Source organism: Heterocephalus glaber, unplaced genomic scaffold (genome assembly GCF_053883595.1).
Source record: "Heterocephalus glaber isolate CG9 unplaced genomic scaffold, H.glaber_assembly_v1.0 deba00001600, whole genome shotgun sequence".
Classification (NCBI taxonomy): Eukaryota; Metazoa; Chordata; class Mammalia; order Rodentia; family Bathyergidae; genus Heterocephalus; species Heterocephalus glaber.
In genome coordinates this window covers 13,430,353-13,451,346 of record NW_028258372.1, presented here as the reverse complement: position 1 = coordinate 13,451,346, position 20,994 = coordinate 13,430,353, and the positions used below count along the sequence as shown (strand labels likewise).

General features: G+C 41.7%; 1 protein-coding gene and 1 long non-coding RNA gene across 8 annotated transcripts in view; one reads left to right on the top strand and one right to left on the bottom strand.

Moving 5' to 3' along the window:
* Nucleotides 1–20,994, top strand: part of Tnr (tenascin R) — a 434,816-nt gene that overhangs the window by 305,070 nt on the left and 108,752 nt on the right. The window lies entirely within an intron of this gene.
* Nucleotides 7,493–20,994, bottom strand: part of LOC110350904 (uncharacterized) — a 79,080-nt gene continuing 65,578 nt past the window's right edge. Inside the window, exons 2-3 of the long non-coding RNA XR_002397839.2 lie at nt 16,980–17,088; nt 7,493–16,628 (exon numbers count right to left, since the gene is read on the bottom strand). This is a non-coding gene — a long non-coding RNA (uncharacterized LOC110350904). The remainder of the gene's footprint in view (nt 16,629–16,979; nt 17,089–20,994) is intronic.

The window sequence follows — 20,994 nt, the reverse complement described above, 5'->3', positions numbered from 1 at the left end:
CCTGGAGGAAGTGACATCTAAGCTGTGTCTTGGGGAATTCTAAATATTTTTGTCATTGCTAAAGGTTAAAATTGGTTCACCATTGATAGCAGCCCAGGGGCTTGGGAAGAGGAGGGAGTTTCTGATAGAGAAGGAAAGGAGAGAAATTGTGAAACCCCACCATGTACTCAGCTGGAGTTGGCAGCCATGAATCTTTCACAGCACCAAATGACAAGGTTAGAAACTTGTTTTCTCCCCACTGCGCCATGTAAGGTAGATCTCCTTGATGGAGTGTCGAGATTTATCCAGAAGATGCACCAGATGGATGATTCACCCCAACAGGACAGCAGTTCATGTCCCAGGCCCAGGTAGAAAAGGAAGGGAAAGCAGGAGGGTGAGGACTAAAGGAAGAAAACCGGCATCATGGGTCAGGGAGCCAGTGTTGCTGGATGTGCAGGTGTTGAAAAAACAAAGCATGGGGATGTGTGGGCATAGATGAAGCTGATTTGCGTCAGGTAAAAAATCTGAGGCTTCCCAAGTTACAAAGAAGGAAGCCTTGAGGAGGGAGGCTGTGCCTCACAAACCTCAGAAGAACAGTGGCAGAATTATCCTACTCCACGAACTTGGGGGCCTCGCCTCTTCCTGTGTGAACAAGTGAAACAGAATCTCTTTACAAGTTCAACCTGCTTCAGTTGGGGCCCGATGTGCTAACCACCAGTTGGGAGCCCTGGCTTCCTCTGACAGGGTAGCAAAACCTTAGCATTGCCTTAAATCTCCATTGGTTTTTATTCCCACCATTCTGCTTAATCCTCCTCACAAATGCCTTTTCAGAGATGGGTGACAACCATGAATATCTGGTCTTCAGAGCTATTCACTTAGCAGCTGACCCAGCACAAAATGTAACTTTGTCCTAACTGGTCTACAGAACCATCCTATATATTCAAGGATCTAGCATTTGCAGGGAAAAAAGGAAAAGAAGGAAAGGAGAGGAATGATAACCTTAAGACATCCTGCAAGACTAGCCCACCACTGGGATAGTCAGGATATGTGAGCATGGGTGTGTTCATATACGTGTGCATGGACATGTGTTTATGCACATTAGTGTACGTGTGTGCACTATGTGTGTCTCTGTGCACAAGTATGTGTGTGTCCATGCACGTGCACACCTGTGTAAGAGCAAACGAGTTAAGAGCAGTAGAGACCTGCAGGTGTCATTCAGCCAGGCTGCATGGGCACACAGCAGTTTCTGTGGTGTTTCCTATAATTCCAACTGGTCCTGACGGCTGCAGACAGTCCAGGGTCTCTGCAGAACACCACCCACAGTCACTTCGGTGTGTCAGCAGGTGGCAATACCAGCAGGCTGATCACTGGGTCAGAGGCTTAGACCCTATGGGAAATAACCCTCGGGGATTGAAGCCAGGTCTTTCCTGACTGAGGAAGGACTAAAGTGTGCCCCGGAGACCTCAACATTTCCTGAGCTGCCCTGTGTGTTGGTGTAGTGACAAACCAAGCTGCTCTCGGCATGGAAGAAACCAGGACAGCTTGGACCACACCCCACTTGCTCCTCATATTTCCTGCCTGCCTTAGGATAGGAACGGCTCCAGGTCCATGCTAGACCACAGTTTCTCTAGTGGGCTTCCAAGACTCACCAAAGTGAACATCAGGATCCTTGAACCTAGAAGCATCTGCCTCCCACCTGGAAGGATGTGTGATCAGTCCACTTTCTGCCACGGCTTCTGGTTGTCTCTGATGCTCTGAAGCAGAACCAGCACACCTAGATCTCCGTGTGTGCCATGTGACATTCCATCGTGGCCCAGTCAGAGGAGGACGAGGTGCACAGTGGGTCACAGACTGCCAGACCAGGAAGGCAGAAAAACCTCTGGATACTCTTGCAAGCAGGAAGGAAGGGCAGGCTACCTGCCAGGGCTGGGGATGCCTTGGTCCCTGGAAGCCAGGCACAAGGAGCGCAGCATAGGCAGCTACCACAGCATTGCTGGGGCTTCCAAACCATCGCTGTCCACTGGCTCGGAAAGAGGAAACCACGCAGCTGCTTCATTTTCCATGTAGAGAACAATGAGCAGCATGATAGTGACAATAATAATGATTATACTAGGCAACATTTACTGAGTGCTTCCTTCACACCAGGCAGTGTGTTAAAGGTTCCTCGTGGATTATCTCATTAAATCCCCATAACAATCTTAAGCAATAGGTTTTCCTACCATACATAATTGGCTCCATATTAAATGTGTTGGGGTGAAATTTGGTGATATTAACTGAGGAATTTTCCGTTGAGCTCCACACAGCTCTCTGATCACCTGGAGCCAATTCCTCCCTAGCCTCAGAAACCCACACAGAGGGAGGATACACAATTAAGAATAAATAACAACCAACAAAAACCAGACAACACAGAGACTGTGCCTTCAAATAAGCACTGTAAAAAGTCTCAGCAGGGACAAGAGGCTTGAAGTCTGGTGCTTTTGATTCCCAAAAGAACTGAGACTTTTCAATTTGGTGTGTTATAGAGAAACTGTTTTCTACGTTTCAAAATTTTGGTGATTAAAAGTTAAAAGTGGAAGGAACTGAAAGTTTCAACCGTGAACACGGGCTGAGAGAAAGGCAGAATGTGGAATGGTGTAAGAGCCACGCCTTTTCCCCTTACTTCCCACCACCAAACAAGAGCAGGGATAAAATAAGAGGGGCAAGGAGGGGAGAACAGTCTGCAGAGAAGCAGAGAGGAGCAGGAAGAGGAGGGAACCAACTTCACTGCACCACAGGTCTCTGCCCGTTCCTCACACTCTCAGGTCCCAGCCCTCACCCTACTCCAAACAACACCACTGTCAGAAGGCAGCACCTTGGTTAAGTGGCAGGAAACCCTGACAGGCGTCTTGACAGGGGTCCTGGTTTCGTGACACAGGGAGCAGCACAGGAAGGTTTTGTGGCTCAGGAACACAAACACTCACACAGGCACATAAAGAGAAACACACACCACACATAAAGAGGAACACACACCACACATCATAAAGAGGAACACACACCACACATAAAGAGGAACACACACCACACATAAAGAGGAACACACACCACACATAAAGAGGAACACACACCACACATCATAAAGAGGAACACACACCACACATAAAGAGGAACACACACCACACATCATAAAGAGGAACACACACCACACATAAAGAGGAACACACACCACACATCATACAGAGGAACACACACCACACATCATAAAGAGGAACACACACCACACATCATAAAGAGGAACACACACCACACATAAAGAGGAGCACACACCACACATCATAAAGAGGAACACACACCACACATAAAGAGGAACACACACCACACATCATAAAGAGCAACACACACCACACATAAAGAGGAACACACACCACACATCATAAAGAGGAACACACACCACACATAAAGAGGAACACACACCACACATCATAAAGAGGAACACACACCACACATCATAAAGAGGAACACACACCACAACAAACGTCCAGGGCACCCACACCCCAGGGACCTGTGGCCCCAGGTCTTGCAGGATGTCTTAATACCCATCCTCTCTCCCATTTCCCAGGTCACTGTGACTGCCAGTCCCTTGCTCTGAGGACCAAAATGCAGTGCCCCTGTGTGTGTGTGTGCGTGTGTGTGTGTGTGTGTGTGTGTGATTGTACCAGGTATTGAACCCAGGCACTCTATCACTGAGCTACCTCCAAGCCGTATTCATTTATCTATCTATTTATTTATTTATTTATTTGAGACAGGGCCTAAGCTGCCCAGCCGGCCTGGAATTTGTGATCCTTCTGTCTCAGCCTCCCAAGTAGCTGGGCTTACAGATGTGTGCCACCACACCCAGCTAAGAAATTTATTTTTTGTTTTGCTTTTTATTATTATACAAATAACTCATAATCATTGTAAAAATGTTAGAAAATATGGATAAATAAAAAAGAATAGTTAAAATCCCACCATCCAGAGATAGCCACTATTAACAATTTATGTGTAAGTACATATCTATCTGTAGGTCTATACATATGATTTCTGTCTTTATAGCAATATCATTTGCAATGGGGTTTAAAATCAGATAGAAAAAGATGAGAGCTGTAAATTAAACTGTGCCACCAATAACTGTAAGACAGCCTTTATTTCTGGAATGTCTATATAGACCCAGAAAGCTAAAATAAATGAAAAAGAATAGCCATTTTGTGAATGAAAAAGTATGCCTCAAGGGAAAAAGTGACCAAGCCACCTTCCAACCCAAAGATGTGGTGCAGAGCCAGGCCAGGCCCTGCAAGTGGCTCCGATACTGCAACTTCCTGGGGCCAGTGTCCAGTCAGGCCGAGTGGCTGAGATGTCACATGGCTCCTACAGCACATAGGCCAAGGACTTTGTTCACACCCAAGTATTTGCAATGCCTCCCTGCAAAAATGCCCTGATTCAGAAACTCTCTTCTCAGGATCTGAAAGACTTGCCCTGAGGGGCAGGAGGGGGAAATTGATTCATAGGAAAGTGACAGCCACAACTCTTTAGACCTAGAATATTTGGGATCAATATTCAAACCACAATCTTAGATATCACCGTGAAACAATTTAGAAAGCCAGACACACAAGAACTGTGTGTTCCTCATAAAGGTTCAAATGAAATTATATAGTCCAGAACATTTCAAAAGAAAGAGCTTATTTCAAACAGGGGTGCATGGAGGCTACCGATGTACACTGCGAAAACTCAATAAAAGAGAACATCTAATGAAAACAGATATAACATATAACTGCAATCACAGGTCATGCATGAATTATTAACCTCAGGGAGTTTTCTACCAGTTCTGGGAACTACGGATCGCATCTGTAGTATACAATTTGGAAGATATTGGTTCTCCTTTTCATAAGAGAGGGCTTGAAGCAGGAAATGTAGTTATTTCTTCTTTAAATATACACTGTAATTACTAGTCGGCAATGACTAAATCTTATCATCCATCTGTTAGCTATTCGGGGACCTGTAATGAGTGAAGCTTAGCAGGTTCATAACGTTTTCTGCAGCATAGGTGGCTGTTGAACACGCACACCCATCAAATGTTGGAAATTTTTTCAAAGACAGACCAAGAAATAAAAAAGTCATTGAACAGATTTAGAACTTCTGCTCAAAAATCTTTTGATATATTCATATGATATTCTGAATACAACTTAATAGAATGCTTTGTTTGGCTTCTAAGGCCTTAAATGATCTGGTCTGATTCTTTCCTCAGCTCAGCTTCATGGTTGCTGCTGTACTAACTGCTTCAGCCATTCTGCTCTTCCAGAGTCTTCAAAATTGCGGCCTTCTTTTCCAACTCAGGGTTTTTGCACATGCTTTCCCCTCTCCTGAGCCATTCTTTCCTATCTGCATGAATCTCTCATTCTTTAGGTCTTAGTTTAAACATCATCTCCTCAGTGGGGCCTCCCCAGGGTGTCTTTTCTTAAGTAGCATCTGCCTACCCTACCGAGTTAAATTTCCTCCGGCTCACTGGTACCTTTCAGAATTGTCTGGTTGTGGGTTTATATGCTAGGCTGCTCTCTTCTCTGTGGGGCAAGATGGCAAAGACTATCTGTACTATTTACCATTGTAATTCTAGCAAGAAGAATGCTCCCTTCCATCTATTTATCATAAAAATTGATGAACCATGTTTTTTGTTATTTCTTGGATGTGGTGTATGAAGGACACTTTCAGTCAGGACTTGTGACACGATTGTAGGGACCAGAACCCAGGAAGTTCTGCACAGACCAGGAGTAAGGCATCCAGGGGTGGCCAGCCACATTTTCTCTGCTCCCAGCACACCTGGTTATGCACTCCTCTTTCCTAACACACACCCAAATTCTCCTCGGCTCACCCAAATCCTTAGATCTTCTGTGGCTCCCAGTTACTCTCCCTTCTTCCTTACAAAGGTCCTTGACTGCTTGGTCAGAAAACCGAGAAGATTCTTAAGACTTTCCTGATCTTGCAGGGCTCCTTCCTCTCCTCCTGACTAGCTGCAGTACTAACTCTCATCTTACCACTTCATATGTTCTGATCTATCAGGCAGGGTAGCTTTGCATGTTTGTTTTTATTTTCCTATCAGGTTATTTTGACCAGTGTCTCTGAATAAACCAGAAGTTAGCTGGGGCCACCTTATTCTGAGTAAAGTAGATTAATGGACACAGATGCCCAAATCCACAACCAGATGAAGCTTAAACTCCCCCATGGGTTTATGGTTTCCTGAATACTGCTGTCTCAATCCATGTCAGCTACAAGTTCAATCCTCTATCACATTCCTCTGCAGATGCCCTCTGCCAAAAACATCAACCTCTGAACTGATCATTTGTAGGGACAGTAAAATTTCCTGAAGGTCTTGGCAGTGTTAAAGAAGAAAATCCAATCTCACATCAAAGAGCAATCGATCTCAGACGTACAATCCTTTCTTCTTAAGTTGTTCCCAACTACTTTATCATCGTCCTTTTCTAGGGGCTCTCCTTTATTTTTGCCTCTCTTCTTCCCTATTTCTTGTACTGATCACATTTGGAAGCTAAAAGATATGCTTACCTCTTCCCCATCACTGTGGAAATCAGTATGGAGATACTTCAAAGAACTAGGACTAGAGGTCCCATTTGACCCAGCTATTCCCCTGCTGGGTATCTTCCCAAAAGAATGAAAAGAATCATACCACAGCGATATATGGGCACCCATGTTTATAGTAGCACAGTTTGTAATAGCTAAAGCTTGGAAACAGCCCAAGTGCCCATCAACTGGAAACTGGATAAAGAAGATGTGGGGTTTTTTTATAAAATGGAGTACTACTCAGCCATAAAGAACGAGAAACTAGAGTCATTTATAGCTAAATGGATGCATATCGAGGCCATACTCTTGAATGAAATAAATAGGACACACATGTGTAAATACTGAATAGTTTCTCTAGTGTGAGAAACTGAAAGTGTAAATAAGGGTTAAAATGATTAAAATGAATAATTGATACTTTGAAATAGGAAAAAAGGTCCAAAGATGAAGGAGTGAAAAGAGAGGAAGGGGAAAGGAAAGAAGAGAAAGGAAAAAGTATGAGAAAAGAAAAAAAATGGAAATGATGTCTATGTAAACAGGGAAGGGTGGAGGGGGTGAAGGGTGCACAGGTAATGGGGAAAAAATAAGAATCAAGATATATCTCTACCCAGACCCTTAGCAAAGCTTTTTAAAACTTCTTCCCCCAGACTTCTGTATCTCTGCACAATCCCATCCATAGACCTCAGCACACAGTAGGTCATCAGTAAATGCTTGACGTGGAATTCTCAGGACACAGATTAAGAATCATGAGCACTTGATGGAGAAGAAAGCTGTAGGCCAGCACTCACGCCCCTGAAACTCCTACCATACAGAGAACAGTGGCCTTCTCCAAAACGCTAAGGGTGGTGCCTCCCAGAGACAGAAAATTGATAGTGCAAATTAAAATAAGATGGCAATAAAGTGACACACAAATATTTAGTTGTAAATGCCAGAGGGACTTAACTTAATCAAGCAAAAGGGCACAGTTTTTCTATTGCAGCATAATATAAAGGCATTTTATTACTCTGACAATTGGCAAACAGTCACGGGGCTTTTTCTAAATTATCTTTATTAATGCATGTAATATTATTGAAAAATACACTGTGGAGTAAATGTCCCATTGAGCTACAAGTTGCCTGCAGGAATGTGTTGTAAATATACATGGGTGAATATGTTACTATCTTTACAACTCATTTCACACTTAAAAACCAAACCAGCACTGAACACTTGGAAAGGGCTGGAGATTTCATAACAAGCATACAACGTAAGTAAATTTGCAGAGTCTGGAAATACACCAGTTGTCTATAAGCATCTTAACCTGTGTTGGAGTTGTTTCAGGACCACATTTTCTCGTATTCGTTCATCTTTCTGTCATGTTGACATTTGCTTTTAGAAACTTGTTCTGGCTGATTTGAATAAATATGATCTGGGGCAGAGGACAGGACTCTTCACATTTATTATACTTTAATGTTTGGAAACAGAAGAGCTAATGGCTGAGGCATGCCAAGGCAGATGTGGGCAAGTTTTTCTCCTCTTCTCTTCCGTCTCTCTGCTCTGTGTGCATCTACCTCATTAGAGTAATGCATGTAGTCATGGTTCAGAGACTCCCAACACAACCTCTCCTCACCTATCCAGTCAGCCCTGAGACCACCTTCCCACTCTAAATATCCCAATGAGCCAGTCAATACCATTGCAGAACCCTAGGAGTCCACACCAATGTTGCAACCCATCTCCCTCCCAGTCTACAGCCTCTCCTCAGGCTTCGTCTCAGGGCCACTCTGCTTTTAGTCACTTTCGTCTTATTGCTGCTTAAGTCCCCGACCACTTTTGTGGCTCTAAATCAGACTGACGGGAGTTGTCTTGTTCTAATTTACGAGGCTGCTTTACACGTCTTGTTGGCGGCTTTTCACAGTGAATTCTACAAATTGCTTGAAGATGGAGATGGAGTTGGGGAAGAAAAACCAAGGGAAAAATCAGTTGTAATAAAAGGAGGTTGGCTGGGGATTTAGCTCAGTGGTTTCACAGCCTGCTGCGCAAGCGCAAGGACCCGAGTTCAATCCCCGGTACCAAAAAAATAAAAAATAAAAGGAGGTCAATGAGCCAAACTCAAATTGACTACATCGAATATTCGCTGTCTTTCCCCAGAGCTCCCAATTGGGTGAAGATAAACACGCAGCCACTCTGCAGAGTGAGGCCACAGCATCCCAGAGAATCCACCGTCAACAGATGCCAGCTTTGCCCCTTCTGTTCCCACTGCAGCTAGATCTGGGCTGGGAAGACTTCCAAAAGCAGAATATGCCATGCTTCTATATAACTTTTTAATTCTGTGTTTGGTAATTCACACTCTTCTTTCTTGCTTATCTAGCCTCCACTGCTTGAGTTTTTAGATTTTTTTTCAAACCTTTCCTCATGTTCTTCTCTCAGTGGTATGAGCAACCGAGAAAAGGCTGGTGAGGAATCATCAGCTAAGAAGGGAGCACAGGGCACAGTTCTAACCAGGACCGTTTCAGGACTGGGAATATGGGTGCAGTCATTTCTTTCACATAACTAGAGAGGTGGCCTAGAGACCCTCACCACCTCATCACCTCCCCTGGTCCCCCAGAGACCTGGCTTCTCACAGTCTTTACTTTGGCTTAACGTTTTAAAGTATGTACAGGTAACATACACACAAATGCACACATACGTGCACACAACATGCAGATATTCAGCTATTACATATTTTAAACAAAATCAGGTTCTTTTCTACCATAGTATCATCTCTCGTCTTCTTGCACAATTAGAACAAGTATTCTGAACACATAAACAGCTCAAAATTAGAAAGAAGTTACATTATCTGAAAACCACATTAAAAAACAAAAAACATAAGGTCAAATCATTTTGCAGAGCTTCAGTTCATTCACTTCCCAGGCTCTGTTAATGCCAGGTGCCATGTTAGTTCCTGGGATCACAGAGGTGAATATGAGATATGTGCTCACTTTTCTTCTCAGCTGATGGCCTGACTTCTTATTTCTTTGAGAAATGGAAGCAATCAGGAGTAGTTATGTCCACTCCCACTTTACCATCTACCAACTAGTTTGCTTTTATAGCCATACACACTCTGCCTTCCCTTGGTGACTAAGCACTTAGCTAAAATCAGCTCCTCCCATTTGAATACTGGATCCTGTTCTCTTTCACCTATTCAAAGACCTTAGTCCAGCAAATATCCTCTCTACCCTGCATCATCTATTTTGCTCTGCTCTGAAATCTCTTATGACTTTTGCACTACCAAATCCAGTGGTCACTTCTCAGTCCTGATCTTCCGGATGTAACTGCAGCTCTTACCACAGGTGAATCCTCCTCCCTCCTTGAGCATTTTCATTCGGCATCTAAAAACCCATTGTCAGTTCTTCCTTCTACTTAGCAAGTGCTGCTCTTCTTTCTTCTTTGGTACCTCCTCTTCATTAACTGAATCTCTAAACTTTGGTGCGCAAAGAGATCAGCCATTGAAATCCTTTTATTTTCCTACACTTAACCTGCTCATTTCCATGAATATTCACCAATGACTCCCAAATGTGTCTCCAACCCAAATTCTCCCTTAAATTCCAGATTCATACATCTCACACTTTCCTCAGAATAACTTCTGGTGTCCTAACAGTTATCTCTTAATTCCATATATCTCCAGTTGAGCCCTTACTTACCCCCTCTTCTAAGCCAGATCCTCCCCCATCTTGGCCACCTTAGTTAATGCAAGGCCAATCTTTCGTTTGAACAGATCGAACTTTTGGGTACCATGCTTTCCTCCATTTTTCACCTCCTATATTCAACCCATCAGTGAGTCTCAGTTCGTCCCTCAAAATGTATCCAGAATATGACCACAATGCATCTATTCTTCCACTCCGCACCCTGGTCTAAGGTGCCATCATTCCTTGATTATCCCATTCAACAGCTTCCTAACTGGTCTTCCTACTTCAAACTTGAACTCCGCCCCCACACACACTCCTGAGACCATTCTCTATCAGCAGCCAGACTGAGCTATCAAAACACAAGTAAAATCATTTCTTCCTCTGCTCCAATAGTCTCCTGTTCTACTCTGAGAAAAACTGAAGTTCTCCTTATGACTTCCAAAGTCCTGTGTAGTTAGCACAGCCCTCAGACAACTCTCTGAACTTGCCTTGTGTTGCTTTCCCCCTCACTTACCTACCTCCCGACTATCTTGGACTATTCCAAACATCACTCCCTCTTAGAGTCTTTGCACTTGCTGTTTTTTGTGTCTGGAAGATTTCTCCTCTAGATGACTGTCTGGTTTATTCTCTCACTTCCTACAAGTCTCTGCTTAAATATTTCCTCATCAGCACTGCTTTACTGTCCATATTTACTCTGTTTTAATTTCCTTTATCCTGCTTACCCTTAGTTAATACACTTTTCTCTTCTTCCATTAGAATGTAAACTTCTGGGGAGCTACTTTATTCATTGAAGTATCCACATGGCTTAAAACACACTCAATAATATGTGTTGAGTAAATGGAATTAAAAGCTCAGTGCTTGCCTTTAACAAGCTCAATTTCTAGCAGAGAAGACAGAAATATAAAAATACACTCATGAGGCAATGTAGAAAGAGCAATGACAGAGAGCTAGCTGGGAGTGAAAAGGGGGCACAATTACTGCAGCTTGGGAAGGATCACAGAAAACTTCCTGGAAGAGGTAATATGAGTCTTAAAATTGAGAAGAAGTGAGTTAAATAAGGTGTATGTGGTACAGCAAGAGTGTGTAGGGAAGTAAGAAAGAAGGGCAAAGGAGCAACAAAAGCAAATTTAGAGAATTCAGAAATCCCACAGTATGAACCAAAACACAGTAGGAACCAGAACCAGTAGGACAATGTATCCTTGCTCTGAAGCATGAATCAAGAGGCCAGGGGCATGAAAGATGAGGTTGAAAATTAAATAGTCATCCCGCAAAGCACCTTCATTGTCAAGTTAATAAGCTTGGAATAGAGATGGGAGGGAGACATATCAAGATTGCAAGATGGTAGCATTTGCTCAGAAACTCAATAAACTCCTCTTGAATATAAATGGGCAGTATGCTCACTGCTGGCCAAATAGCAGGGAAGTCACAATGTCACCGTTCAGCAGGGATGTCTGGAGCAGCTACAGTGCTGTCAGGGAGGGATGGAGTGCTGTGTTGCCAGATTATCCCTGGCTGGTAGAGGATGGCTGGTAGGGAGTCGTGGGAGTGGTACAAGAGCTATTGGAATAGTCAGATCCAATCTAGGCAAGAAAGCATCAGTCGTCAAATCCAGGGAAAAAACATTGCTCCCAGGGACAGTCGACAGCCTATATGCTGGCATGATAAAAGGTGGAGCTTATCTGGAGTCTCCGCTTTCCGTGCTCTGCCTCACACTTGCTGTCTGGAAATGGATGCGCGTTACCTCACAGGCTGCCAGGACCTTCCTGGGAACCAGCATGTGGATGAATTTCGAAAATACAATCTGGCTGCATCCTGAGAACTTCTCATGCTGGTTCCCTGGGACCACACACTGTGACACTTTGCAAGAAAATTTAACAGAAGACAGATGGCAAGTGTCATGGGGCCTCACACAACTGAAAAGACAAAGGAGTAAACCAGAAAGCTGATGCGCTGAGGACTAGAGCTCCTAGAGCATGCAGAGAAATGGCCACCTCCCTTCTGCTTCTTTCCTGACCTCCTGCTGCAAGCAACCATCGTCTCCATGACCCAATAGATGAGCTTGATGTTTATAGATTTATGGGTGAACTGTCCCACATTTCTTCTTTCTGAATATGCTTTGAACTTGTTACATCGCCTCAGAATGAACACTCTAAATTTAGACCCACACTCTTCCATGTTTCCAAGGGAACTGTAAATTACTTTGTGAATATACACACAACACAGTGAGCAAAATCTGTTTGATGAAGCCTTCCCTTACACTCAATGTCAAAGGCACCTCATAAATTGTTGCCTTGCCCAGGCTCCTGGACAGCATTTGACAGCATCAGACAGATTGCCTTTGCCTCCCCAAACACCACTTCTACAGAAGACCACTATGAATACTAGAGACTCAGGCCCTCCGCCCAGCCACTGCAGCTCCAAACTCCTCCAGGTCCCACACGGAGCCTGTGATGAGTTTGCTGGATAGAAAGTGGTCTCCGGGATACTACTATGTTGCTTGTGATGTGCCATTGACATGACAGTTCTCAGGCTGCCCTCAAGGCACCACATCCTCCTGATAGAGAAGATGAAGCGTCAATGATCTAGGAGGGAATCGCACAGCATATGAAATACATTTGGATGAGGTCAGTAGATCACTGAGGGCTGAGCTCTTCTATAATAGTGAGGCTAGAAATAGCAATGGCCTAGACAACATAGACATTTATTCCTTTCTCATTTGTAAGAAGTCCAGTTGTACCCAGGTCAGAGCTGATATTGTGAAAGAGTGTTATGAGTTCAGGCTCCTGCTGTCTTCTCTCTTTTCTTTGCATTGTGTAGTTTCCATCTTCAGGCTTACCGTATGGTCCACGCCAGCTTCAGACCCACGGCTCCAGACATCACTCCCATGCTCAGCCAATGGGAAGGAGGAAAGCAGGACAAAAAGAACGCAATTCTAGCTGTTCAGCTTCCTATATGCAACTTTGCCAGAGTCCTATATAAGCCTCTACTTATATTTCACTAGCCCTACCTTGATTGATCACTTGGCCACTCCCAATAAGAAAGACTGAGAGAAGTAGTCTTTTTCTTTAGATTCAATTTTTTCATTGCCACACGTTTGCAGTACATAACAATTGCATCCCTTGTGGGGAGTTGGTACATGGACATAACGCACCTCCATTCTTTTTATCCCCTCTTCCTTCTGACCCCTCCCTCCATCTTTTGACCCCCTTCCCCTTTAGAAAAAAAAATACATCTTCTGACTTCCTATTATCTCTTTCATTTTGCTCTTTATTTATATTTGGGGTTTATCATTTAAGAGAAACCATGCAATATTTAAGCTTTTATGCCTGATTTATTTCACTTAACATTATGGTCCCAAGATGCATCCATTTTTCCTACAAATGACTCAAGTTTATCCTTCTTTATAGCACAGTATTACTCCATTGTGTACAACGTCACATTTTTTTAAATCCATTCATCCGTTGATGGACATACAGGCTGCTTCCAAGATTTAGCTATTATGAATTGTGCTAGTATAAACATGGGTATGCATGTATCACTGTAATATGATGTCTTTAACTCTTCTAGGTAGATACCCAGAAGGGAAATAGCTTGGTCTAATGGAATTTCTAGTTTTAGTTTTCTGAGGCTTCTCCATACTTATTTCTACAGTGGTTGTACTAGTCTACCTTCCCACCAACAATGTAGAAAGGTTTTTTCCCAAAAGCCTCACCAGGATTTGCTGTTATTTGAGTTTTGATCCCAGCCACTTTCTGGAGTAAAATATACTCAGTGTTGTTTTAATTTGCATTCCATAATAGCCAGTGATGTTGAAAATTTTTTCATGTGTTCATTGGACATTTGTATTTCTTTTTCCGAGAAGTATCTATTTGTTTCACTTGCCAATTTTTTGATTGGGTCTTTAAATTTGAGGGGTCTCATTTTTTTTAGTTCTTTACATATTCTAAATATTAGTCCTATGTCTGAGGAATAGTTGGCAAAAATCTTATCCCATTCTGTAGATTTTCTATTCACTCCATTGGTGGTTTCCTTTGCTGTGCCAAAGCTTTTAATTTGATGTGAAGCCATTTGTTGATTTTTGGTACTATTTCTTGTGCCACTGAGGCTCTGCTCAGAAACTCCTTGCCTACCCTATTGACTGCAAGGGTTTTACCTATTTTATCTTCCAGCACATTAAGTGTTTCTGATTTAACATTTAAATCTTCAATCCATTTTTACTTTAGCGTAGTACATGGTGAGATACATGGGTCTAGATTAGGTCTTCTGAATATTGTAACCAATTTTCCCACCACCATTTATTGTAGAGGCTATCTTTCCTCCAGTGTATGTTTTTGGCCCCTTTGTCAAAGATCAAATAGCTGAATACGCTTGGAGTTGTTTCTGCTTCCTCTATTCTACTTCATTTATCCACATATCTGTTTTTGAGCCAGTACCATGCTGTTTTTATCATGGTTGCTTTGTAATATAACTTCAAATCTAGGATTGTGATGCCTCCTGCTTTGCTTTTGTTATCCAGGATTTCTTTTCCTGTTCTATTTCTCTTCTGGCTCCAAATGAATTTTAGGATTGTTTTCTCTAGTTCTGTGAGGAAATCTGTTGGTATTTTGATTGGGATTGCATTAAATCCATATATCATTTTTGCAAGTATGGCCATTTTGTCTATAGTAGTTCTGTGAAAAAGGTTGTCTTTTAATTGGAAGCAATATGGCCCCAAATAATATTATGTGTCTACCACAAAGAGAAAAGAGGAGAATGCATATTGGCATGTCATGGCTCCTGTTAGGCTATAATCACATAAAGAGTAGAGGCTCTTAGGCCCCTAATCTGATACCATAGAACCTAAAATAACAGCACAGACCCAGGAAGTGGTATAAGCCCTGACGAATGGAAGTTCTGAGAGAAAGAAGCAAAGAAAGACTGAAGAAGGAAGAAAAAGGAAAGAAAGGAGGGAAAGGAAAGAAGGGAAGAAAGAAAGAAGAGTAGGAAAGAGAATGAGAAATTTAAAAATGAAAAATTAAGAAAGCTATGTAAAAAAGCAAAAAGAAAATGTGTCTCAGGCGTTGCAGGGTGCCTGCATTTTCCATCTTTAGGAGCGACTTGTGCTACCCAAGCAAGTTTTGACTTTCTCTTTCTGGAGCTGAGGGTTTTCTTCTGTGCCTTCCAGCTATGGGGCTCCCTGTTTCTACGAGTAACCACAGGTGTTCCAGATTCTTCCCTTCATGCCTAGAAAGGGGGATCAGCCAGGTCCCTCTGTCTTTGGGCTACCTCTGACCATCTGCTTTTGCCAGATCAGTGCTCAGAGTTCTTTACCATTGGGCCAAGTATATCACGAGTGTTGACATTGCTGCTAATTTAGGCAGCCTCTATCAGACCAGCTTCTGCAACAGTATTCTCTGTTGATGACCCTTCTGCCTGCAAACTGTGGCCGTTGCTTTAAGCCTTCCAGGCAGCAACCCCACCCACTCTCCATCCCTCCCCATTGGAGGAGATCATGCATGATTCTTTCTTGGATCTTGCCAATTATAGCAAACATACCTTAAGCCTTGGCAGAAGACACATGAGCCATCACCCCCATTGCCAGCCTGGAGAGAGAGTGACAAAGTATAGTCTACCAGCAAAAGGAATGTAGGTCCCCTTATGAGAACTGAGGACTGGCTGATCCCCTTACTAGGTTACTTGTGAAGTAATCACCTCTCAACAAGACAGATATTTGTTTTTCTCAGCTTTTGTTCCAAGCCTTTAGCAAACAGAAGACAATCACCATAGCTACCACTCCCCTCTGAGGTTATGCTGAAAGCATTAGATCTTCCTCCTTTGCCAGAGGCCTGGCCCCATTATAAGAGAAGCTTCATCACCAGAGATGATTTCCTGGCCACCTGGGAGGAAAACTGCCCACATTAATGAGAGTATCTTTATTCTGGACCTTCCTAGAACCTAAACCACTGAATAGATGCTAGTTCAACTCCTCCATGGAAGGAGAAGAAGAGGAAAAGGGAGAATGTTGCCCATGGCCATCACCTCGGAATTTAAGCTTGTGTAGAACAGAGATTGTGGTCTTAAATACATTTTTCCATTTACATCAGCACCAGACACATTGTACTCTGCATATGGTAAGCACTCAATAGTTCTTGTTAGATAAATATTAGAAAACATCTACTGTTTGTCAACATCAAATAGTTGAGACACAAATCTAAATAATTTTTTAAATAGCAAATTTATATAAAAGTTTCCAAGGAAAAGTTTAGGTTCTGATGTTTCTCCTAATTGATTTATCCCCCCACCAAAAGGTCCATTTGATAGAGTCTCCAAATGAAAAGGCAGATTTCAGGATGTCTGATACTGAATGTCATGCAGACGATTATGCAGAATGCAGGCTACTCCCTGGTCCTGTGGGGAGTTGTGAAGGGCTGTATTCCTGGAACAGGTACTCTGAAGAAAAAAGCAGATGATGAGATCCAATGCCTCCCCAGTCCATGTACACACACACACACACACACACACACACACACACACAAAACGAGGATGCCCAAATTGGACCCCAGAGAGACTTCAAAATACTTGGAGTAAAATTAACACCAAATTTCCCTTCCTTATAAAATTATATTTTTACTACAAAGCATGAAAGAAACCATTACTGCAGTAATCATCTTTCTCAAAGTACTGACATTTCACTCTGCCCTCTTATCTATGTAACATGTACAAACAAATTTTATCTAAAGACAATAAAAAATGAAATAAAAAAATTGAAGGATTATTCAGATGGAAAGAAAAAGTACTCACCAGCATCAAGGGAGGTGGATTATGCAGTGGAAAGAGCATGAAACCAGGAATCAGGAGACTTACATTCGAATCTCAGTTCTGCCACTAAGAGTCAAGATCATTTTCTCACCTGTCAAATAAAAGTTGAAGGTGATTCCCTACATGCTGTTCTCTGACACCATGCTTTGGAGTCTGTACCCACTGAAAATGTGACTCTACTATTAAACCCATTTTACAGATAAAGAAACTGAAGCAAGATAGGTCACTGAACTACCAAGTGTTGGGACCAGGTTCACTCTGCAGTTCAAATCTAGAATCCATTCACTTAACCAATGCATAGTGCTGCCTTTCCTTTCTCTGTATATTTATAATCTGCATCTTCATCTATATATCTATCCTAAATCTATATTTACATCCACATCTATATCTATCTTGATGATTCACAAATCACATTTGCGTGTTAAGGGCTCTGCAAATTTCTTCTATTTAAAAATCTATTGAACTCTGTTTAATTCTAAGATTCTGGAATTTATTTGACACAGGAACTTCCCTCAGACACTTTTTCTCTATTTAGCTTCTGTTAACAGCCCACATCATAGAATATTCTAGAAAATATGCTTCTGAGGGCTCAGCTATAAAAATTGAAGGATTAGGATTTCTGAAAGATGAGAATCTTGAATCCTAGATTCAGCTTTCTGCTTTATTTAGATCAATATAAGTGTAACTAGCTTACTTAATATCCAAAGGAAAGTTGTCCAATTTTTCAGGTATTAAGTGAGTTTATAGGGGATTTGTAAACATAGAAAGCAGAGTGGGCTCTTGTATCAGTCAGTTTGCCACCACTGGGAACAAAATATCCACCACCCACAACTTAAAGGAGAAGTTCATTTGGCTCACAGTTTCCAGTAGGCTCAGTATAAAGTTGGTTGGCTTTGAGGCAAAAGGACCATGGTAGAAGGGTCTGGTGGTAGACTGCTACTCATCCCATAGCAGCCAGGAAGCACAGGGGAAAAAAGAGAAGCCAATGGACAAGAACATATCCCTTCGGGTCACATCCCAAAGACTCACCTCCAGCCAGGCCCCACTTCCTAACAACACATTCAGCTATGAACTCATCAGTGGATTCCACTGGTGAATCTCATGCTCCCATTATCCAATCACCTGCCAAATACATGAGACTTCCAGGGGATATTTTAGATCTAAATTCTAATAATTCCGCTCCTGAATATCCAGTTAGTTGTTCAAATAATTGGAGATAGATTATAGACATAAGAATCAAATCAAACCAGGAACAAACTAAGTGTAGATGGTGAACATTTCTACTCATATGAAATAAGAATAGTGTGGTATCAAAGAAAAACTCGAAATTTAAAAAAGATGTTTGCCTTTGAGTTCAAAAGCTAGAACTTTATTTCTTGTTATATTATATAACCAACATATAGCATTGTGCCTGGTAGGTGTCAGAAAATATACATTGATTTGAACAAATGCATGATCTTGAACAATTTACTTAACCTTCCTGAGCCTTAGTTTCCTCATACATAAAATGAAGATGATAATAATTACAACATCCAGGGTTGCTCAGAAAATTAAATCTCATAATGTATTTAATTCTAAAGCAAGTTTTAATTCTAAAGTCTTAATATAAATGTTAGCTGCAAGTCCTGTCACCACCAACAATAACAAACTTGGCAGGTTTTGAAGCATGTCACGAGTTCACTTCAGTTCTCTCATCTGTTTCTCTCCCTAACTTACACCGTAAGTAGGGCAGTTTCATCACTGGTGAGTATTAAGGGATTGACAAGTCTCCTAGCATAGAAAGAGTTAAATAAAGGCTACAAAGACAAAGGAAGGACAACCCCTCAAAGTAGTGCTGAGCAGAAGTTTCCCTCAAAAAACACTTAGATGCCAACTCATTGGTTTACTCCTGGTACACAGCAGCTGCCCAAATGTTGTTTGTTGAATTCATTAACATAGACATCTCAAGGTTTACTAAAGAAGAGAATAACCTTCTCCTTAACCTTCCCCTTGACATACCTCAAAGCTGCAAGAAAAGATAAGATTTTATGAATAAATCCAGACAGCCATCCAAAGTTCATTCTGCCGTAATGAATTTCTTGTTGGGGCAGAGATGCCTGGGAAATGCAGCTTTAAAAAAAAAAGAGAGAAAGGAGAGAAGGTGAGCCGGTCCCAGAACCCAGAAGGAAGCTCCCCTGGCTGCCATCTTAAGCTCCTAGGGCAGAAAAGCTGAGCCGGTCCCAGAACCTGGAAGGAAGCTGCCCCGCTGCCATCCCAAGCTCCTAGGGCAGAGAAGGCGAGCCGCTTGGGCACCAGAAGCACACCCCCACCCACCATAGAAATGAGAAGACACATAAACAAGCCTGAAAAACAGACTTCTGAATCACCTACAGCAACCCCAAAGGGAAACGAAATGGAACAATCTGATACTCAACCACCTGGACTCTCTGAACTGGCAACAAAAGAGGATCTGGGAAAAATGAAATCAGAAATAATTACTCAGATAACAGCAAAGATTTTACTCATGGTGCAAGACATGATTAATAAATCTAGAGAGGATACAGATAAAAAAAATAGAGGATCTGAGGAACATGATGGAATCCCAACATAGGAAACAAATGGAATCCATAAAACAGATGCAAACAGATTTCCAGGAGATTAAAAACTCCATGGAAAGTCTGCACAGCAGAATGAACCAATGTGAGGATAGAATTTCAGATAAAGAAGAAAAGATTGCAATTAGTGAGGAGGAAAAGAAAAATTGCTTTAAAATTGTGAGGGAACATGAGAAATCAATCCAGCAGCTGCTAGTTGATGCAAAGAAGAATAACATAAGACTGATTGGAGTCAATGAAGAAAGAGGAGAGAGCACAGATGACATCAAAAAAGTATTCACAGAAGTGATGGCGGAAAACTTCCCAAGCAGGGGAAAAGAACTTGACATACAGATAAGTGAGGCATATAGGACTCCAACTAGCCTTAATCAAAAAAATCTACACAGAGGCATATAATAGTTAGGATTCCAGAAATCCAACAGAAGAACAAAATTCTACAAGCAGTGAGAGAAAAGAAACAAATCACATACAAAGGAAAGCCCATCAGAATCACAGCAGACTTCTCAATGCAAACCCTCAAGGCAAGAAGACCTTGGAATGATATATTTCAAGCCTTAAAGGAAAACAGCCTCCAACCTAGATTGATGTACCCTGCAAAACTATCTTTCAAAATGGATGGAGAAATAAGATACTTTCATGATAAAGAGCACCTCAGGAACTTCATGAATATCAAACTGGCACTCCGAAAAATTTTAGACAATACCCTAGGAAAAAACAATGAGGATCACAACCCCAGGAAATCAAGCAGAATGAATCCATTGGGCATGACAAATTAAAAACAAAGGGGGAGAATCCAACAAAAAGAAAAAGTCATGACAAGGCTTTTAAAACTTTTAACTTCATCTCCCTAATGAGTGTATAATTCAATCTTGTTATTGTACTGATTAGTATTTTTCTGATTCTAGAGTTGCACACCTTTCCTTGTGCTGTATTGGCTATTTATCATCTTCTTATGTCTACTTTTTAAATGGGTTGTCTATTAATGAGCTCTAAGAATTCTTTATATATTCTGCTCATAGGTTATATGCATTGTAAATATGGTCTACTTTTCATTTTAATGATGTAATTTAAAGTTCTAAATTTTGATGGAATCTCACATATCAATTTTTTTCTTTTATACATCATGTCTTTTGTATCCTAGGTAGTTCTTGCCTACCCTGAATTCATAAACATTTTCCCTTATAATTTCTTCTTAAAGTTTTATACTTTTAGGCTTTCATTTTTAGGTTCACAGATCCCTTCAGGTAATTTTCATGTATGGAAATAAAGGGTTGAGGTTAATTGTTTATATATGGATACCAGGTGTTCTAGTGCCATTTGCTGAAAACACTATCTCTTCCTCGGCTCTTGAATTGAGTTTATATTCTATAAAATGCTAATGTTAAATAATGTTTCAACTGATC